The following is a 6,129-nucleotide window of genomic DNA, read 5'->3' as shown; positions in this document are numbered from 1 at the left end:
GCAGAAGAAGATGACTCAAGTGTTTGGATCACTGTCACCCATGTGGGAAACCTGAATGAAGCTCCTGGCCTCAGCCTGGCCCCAGCCTGGCCTAGTGCTGGCTGTGGCATCCATCAGGGGAGAAAACCAGCAAAAGGAGATTTCTCATTCTATCTCTCTTTCTGTACCACTGATTTTCAAAATAAACACAGTTTTTAGAAAGTAGATAACAGGAGTGAGGGCCCAGCGTGATGTCTCAGTGGCTGAATTCTCACCTTGTATGCACCAAGATCCTGTATGAGTGCTAGCTCACATCCTGGCACCTCCACTTCTCATCCAGCTCCCTGCTTGTGGCCTGGGAAAGCAGTGAAGGACGGCCCAAAGCCTTGGGACTCTGCACCTGTTTGGGAGACCTGAAAGACGCTCCTGGCTCCTGGCTCTGGATCAGCTCAAATCCGGCCATTGTGGCCATTTGGGGAGTGAACCAGTGAATGGAAGATCTCTCTCTCTCTCTCTCTCTCTCTCTCTCTATCTCTATCTCTTTCTCTCTGTAAATCTGCCTTTCCAATAAATACATAAATAAATCTTAAAAAAAAAAAAAAAGAAATAGGAGTGAAATCAAGACTGTAAAGGGATGCTTAATGATTTTCCACTGAAACCTCACAAAATTGCCCTTGCTTGATGAGGAATGAGCAGAAGCCTCATGTAGTGGAGAATTCCTGGGTGGTTGGCTGCTGAACTGTGTCTAATGTCCTCACAACACTCTCTTACTAAGCAGATGTTATCATTCTTTGATCTTCCTGAGAGTCAACAAGCACAAGGCCTCGAGTCTCCCTCGGAAAGCTGCCATGACCTCTACTCTCAACTGGACCATTTCCACATCTTGATTGTCCCTGCTTTGAGCGTTATCTTCAGGATCATCCTGGTAAAATTGTGTTTCATTTCTTGTTACAATGCTTCTAAGAAGTGCTTGGGGATCTCAAGTTCGCTAGTTTATAAAATTTCCATAGAAAATTCTGCTTAGCATTAGTCTGTCAACTGGAGCAAAAACAAAACTTTTTCCTATGTTTGGTCTGCCACGATGGGTTTCATGTCATACATATTTTTAAAAGACTTGTTTAATTTGAAAGTCAGTTACAGAAAGAGAAAGAAAGAGGTGTTGGGGGAAGGTGTCTTTCATCCACTGGCTTGCTCCCCAAATGACTGCAATGGCCAAAGCTGGTCTGATCCGAAACCAGGAGCCAAGAACTTCTTCCAAGTTTCCCACATGGGTGCACGAGCCCAAGGACTTGATCCCTCCTCCTGTGCTTTCCTAAACCATAAGCAGGGAGCTGGATCGGGTAGTGGAGCAGCTGGGACTTGAACTAGCACCTATTTAGAATGCCGGTGCTATAGGCAGAGGATTAGCTTGTTATGCCAGTGCCCTGGCTCTTCATCTCATTCTTCCTGTGGCTGGTATTCCTTTGTAAACAGCTGATTCCTTTGGAGCCTTAGACACACCAACATTGTGTAAAGTGTCATGATTTCATCATTCCTCCACCTGAACTTCATAAGCCTAATGTTTATGCTCGTTTCAGTAGTCCTTACAGAATCCCAGTTGCGGATAGGGGCATTTTTTCAAACTGATGGATATCCTTATAAGTATCTCAAACTAGAGCCTGTTCCAATATGGTTTTTTTTTTAAAGAATCTTTTTTTTTTAAAGATTTATTTATTTGTATTACAAAGTCAGATATACACAGAGGAGGAGAGACAGAGGGGAAAATCTTCTGTCCGATGATTCACTCCCCAAGTGAGCCGCAACGGCCAGTGCTGCGCCAATCCGAAGCCGGGAACCTGGAACCTCTTCCGGGTCTCCCGCACGGGTGCAGGGTCCCAAAGCCTTGGGCCATCCTCAACTGCTTTCCCAGGCCACAAGCAGGACTTCAGCTGCCCAGTTCCAATATGTTTTAAAAAGTTAGCATGAGTTAGGCCCGGCGGCGTGGCCTAGCAGCTAAAGTCCTTGCCTTGAAAGCCCCGGGATCCCATATGGGCGCCGGTTCTAATCCCGGCAGCTCCACTTCCCATCCAGCTCCCTGCTTGTGGCCTGGGAAAGCAGTCGAGGACGGCCCAAGGCTTTGGGACCCTGCACCCGTGCGGGAGACCCGGAAGAGGTTCCTGGTTCCCGGCATCGGATCAGCACGCACCGGCTGTTGTGGCTCATTTGGGGAGTGAAACATCGGATGGAGGATCTTCCTCTCTGTCTCTCCTCCTCTCTGTATATCCGGCTTTCCAATAACAATAAAATCTTAAAAAAAAAAAAAAAAAGTTAGCATGAGTTGGTTTTGATGCACCAAACCCATGAAATCCACACAGCTTTCTTTGATAACATGAACTTTCTATGAATTTTTTTGAAGATCTTTCCTGGATTTGTTTCCTTGTCATTCACAAGTTTCAAAGCATGCAAAAGGGCCAAGCAATAATAGGAACTGTTTCATCACAGCGCAATAAGCTGCTGTTGGCAAAAATCACTGCTCTGCAAGATAATCTGTCAGAAAGGGAACCCCTAAGTAATCTGACTCTCCAAAATCTATGCAAGTACTGCCGAATTTGTCTCACTTCTGAAGCTTGCTCCATTTGAGATGAATGAATCAATGGCAACCCATTATCTTTCTGAATACCTGAGGGAATTTATGACTGCAAAGCACTTGGGCATTTTAACTCTAATTATGACTCTCTCCATCTATTTCCAACATTTCTCTCCAGACTACACAGTGCAAACAAGGGGATGGATTACAAATAGGCTGAAAGCAAGACATTTCAAGTAGGAGGGAAGCCTTTGTGAGCTTGGCATGAAGACAGCGGTCAGCGATAGTACCTGCATGGAATGACTGTGGTGTTTTTGTTTTAACATTTTATTTATTGCTAAGTCAGATATAAAGAGAGGAGGAGAGACAGAGAGGAATATGTTCTACGTGATGATTAACTCCCCAAGTGACTGCAATGGCCAGAGCTGAGCTGATCCAAAACCAGGAGCCAGGAGCTTCTTCTAGGTCTCCCAGATGGATGCAGGGTCCCAAGGCTTTGGGCCATCTTAGACTGCTTTTCCAGGCCGCAGGCAAGGAGCTGGATGGAAAGTGGAGCTACCGGGATTAGAATCGGGGCCCATATGGGATGCTGCACTGGAAGGTGGTTCATTAGCCAGTTAAGTCATCACGCTGGGCCCTAGGTGGCACTAGAGTGTACTGGGGTAGCGTGAGGCAGATTTCTTTTCTGGGCATCAGTATGCTCTCCAGGCATACTCCCTCCATGCCCAGCTCTAGTCACTTCCATAGCTTTGCAATACATCCACTAGTAAGACACCTCCTGAGCTTCCCCCACAGCCTCCTGAACGACTTCCCTGCAGACTGTCACAGCCAACAGGTGCCCCATGGGTGGTCTCCCCAACCCCGCTCTCAGAAGGCTCTACATCCATCATAAACTTCAGCCTGCAGAGCGCCATGGTTGGAACATGTATAAATGAGCTCTGGCCTGCAGCCTGAAGAAATGGGTAGCGACCACCCCCTCTGTCTTAACACCCCTTTTTCTTTAGAAATCTCTTTACTGCCTTGCTAATTCTCAGGTCTCGAAATTCTACCAATACGCCTCTCATGCCAATCCATTAGTATTATAGTTCATGTTTAATTATGTCAAACATTTACTGTTCATTTGTGCAGTCCCTGATTAAATCCTGGTTAGGCACTAACACTAAAGACTTGAAGAAAAAAATTATTAAGAATGGATTAGCAATCCAGCATATATTTAAGATTTTAATATCAAAAACTCTAAACACTGAAAAAAAATTAAACCTGACAATTTATAGAGGAAGCAGAGATTAATGATAGTAATACTCACCAAAATATTCAAATTTAAAGCTGGTATATAGAAACCAGAGTAGTGGCATGTCAGGTTAACTTTCTCCCTGTGTTGCCAACAACCTAAAGTCCTGGTTCCTCTACTTCTGATCAGCTCCCTGCTAATGGTGTGGGAAAGCAGCGGAGGATGGGCCCAAGGCTTTGGGCCCTTGCACCCACATAGGAAACCTGGAAAAATTTTACTGGCTCCCAGTTTGGCACTAGCCCACCTCTGGCTATTGCAGCCATTTGGGGAGTGAATCAGCACTAGAGAATCTCTGCTCTTCCTTCTCTTTCAAGTACAATAAATCTTTTTAAACTGGTTAACACCAAGTGCAAAGGGTAATAAAATCACGCTGAAAGCCTGTTGGTGTCAATTAGATGGCAATCTCAGTCAGTCAAAATATTCAGTGTGGAACTCTTCAGATGCAGCTTTCCATTTGCCTCTATTCACCCTAGAAAAAGTCACAGAAACATTGGGTCACATACATTCTCTCTAGAATTATTGGTCTCGGGCCTGGCATGGTGGCCTAGCGGCTAAAGTCCTCGCCTTGAATGCCCCGGGATCCCATATGGACGCCAGTTTTAATCCTGGCAGCTCCACTTCCCATCCAGCTCCCTGCTTGTGGCCTGGGAAAGCAGTCGAGGACGGCCCAAAGCCTTGGGACCCTGCACCCGCATGGGAGACCTGGAGGAAGCTCCTGGCTCCCGGCTTTGGATCAGCGCAGCACCGGCCGTTGCGCTCACTTTGGGGAGTGAATCAATTTGTTGGTCAAAATTTAAAATTGCAAGCAATCATGCTGCAGGCAGCTTATAAAAAATAAAAGTGTTGGGCCTGTTGTAATAGCCTAGCAGCTAAAGTTCTTGCCTTGCATGCACCAAGATCCCATATGGGTACCAGTTCTAATCCTGGCAACCCTGCCTCCCATTCAGTTCCCTGCATGTGGCCTGGGAAAGCAGTGCAGGATGGCCCAAAGCCTTGGGACCCTGCAACCAGAAGAGGCTCCTGGCTCCTGGTTTCAAATCAATGCAGCTCCAGTCATTGCAGCCACTTGGAGAGTGAACCATCACACGGAAGATCTTCCTGTCTCTCCTGCTCTCTGAATATCTCTTTCCAATTTTAAAAAAAAAAGGAAACCGTTAAAAAAAAATAAATAAAAGCAAGACTTGATAAGAGCAGGACTGTCTGGAATCTTGAGTTCACAGACTGCCGATGCTGGAGACTGAAGTCAAACTCTGCAAGCAACAGTCTGCGAGTGCGCAAGCCTGAGACCAAGGTCAAGGTCTGCGGGCAAGGCTCTCAGTTGGGCAATGGTCCAAGGCCACAGCACTGTATGCTTTAAGATATCCTTGAGACAGTTACGTGCTGACTCCTGTTTGTGCGATCACACTGTTGCTTTCTGATCAAGCACTGGCTGGTTAACATCAACATGGAACGTGGCCGTCAATGTTCGTGCCACATCAAATCCTGTAATTTGATTCCCCAAGCAGTTCACTAAGATTGAGGCGTGGAGCCTTCTAGGTCAATCTCCTTCCTCAGAGAGGAGGGCTTCCCTCTGGCCACCTGCTTTAGTAGTATTTGTTGTCTGTCTCTTACTTTCTCAATTGCACACCGCACCCTCTCCTACCCTGATCATGCTGCCGCAGAAAGTGGTAAAAAATCATTCAATAGGTAAGTACCCACATTAAATAGGGTACTGGTATTAGGAAGATACTTCAAAAAGCTCAGGAAAAATGAAAGACAACACAGCATGGGAGCTTGGTGCCCCTCCAAGTGGGACACCCACAGCCTGTGAAGTACCTCTGTTCTAGCCCTGGTTCTACTTCCTCCTAATGTGCTCTCTGGGACATGGCAGGTGATGGTTAAAGTCATCGGGTCCCTGCCAAGCACCGGCGAGATCCAGATTGAATTCCTGGTTCTCTGGTATTGGTATAGCCACTCTCTGAGCATTGTGGAACCCTCTCAAAATTTTGAAGCCCCCCCCCCCATATATATATATATACCAACAGAGAAAGGAAGAATTGGTTGGGGTAGGTACTGTGGTGGCACATAAAGCTGCTGCTTGGGACACCTTTTTTAGTGGAGTATGTGTTTCTATTTCCCGCTACTCTGTCCTTTCAATCCAGTTTCCTGCTTGAGCAGCAGCATTGGATGTTCCAAACACTTGAGTTCCTGCACCCCCATATGAGACCCAGAGGGAGTTTCTGGTCTCTGGCTTCAGCCTGGTCCAGTCCTGGTGGTATAAGTATTTGGGGAGTAGACCAGCAGACAGAAGCTC

Source organism: Ochotona princeps, chromosome 1, assembly GCF_030435755.1.
Source record: "Ochotona princeps isolate mOchPri1 chromosome 1, mOchPri1.hap1, whole genome shotgun sequence".
NCBI lineage: Eukaryota > Metazoa > Chordata > Mammalia > Lagomorpha > Ochotonidae > Ochotona > Ochotona princeps.
Note: the sequence above shows the minus strand (reverse complement) of the source record.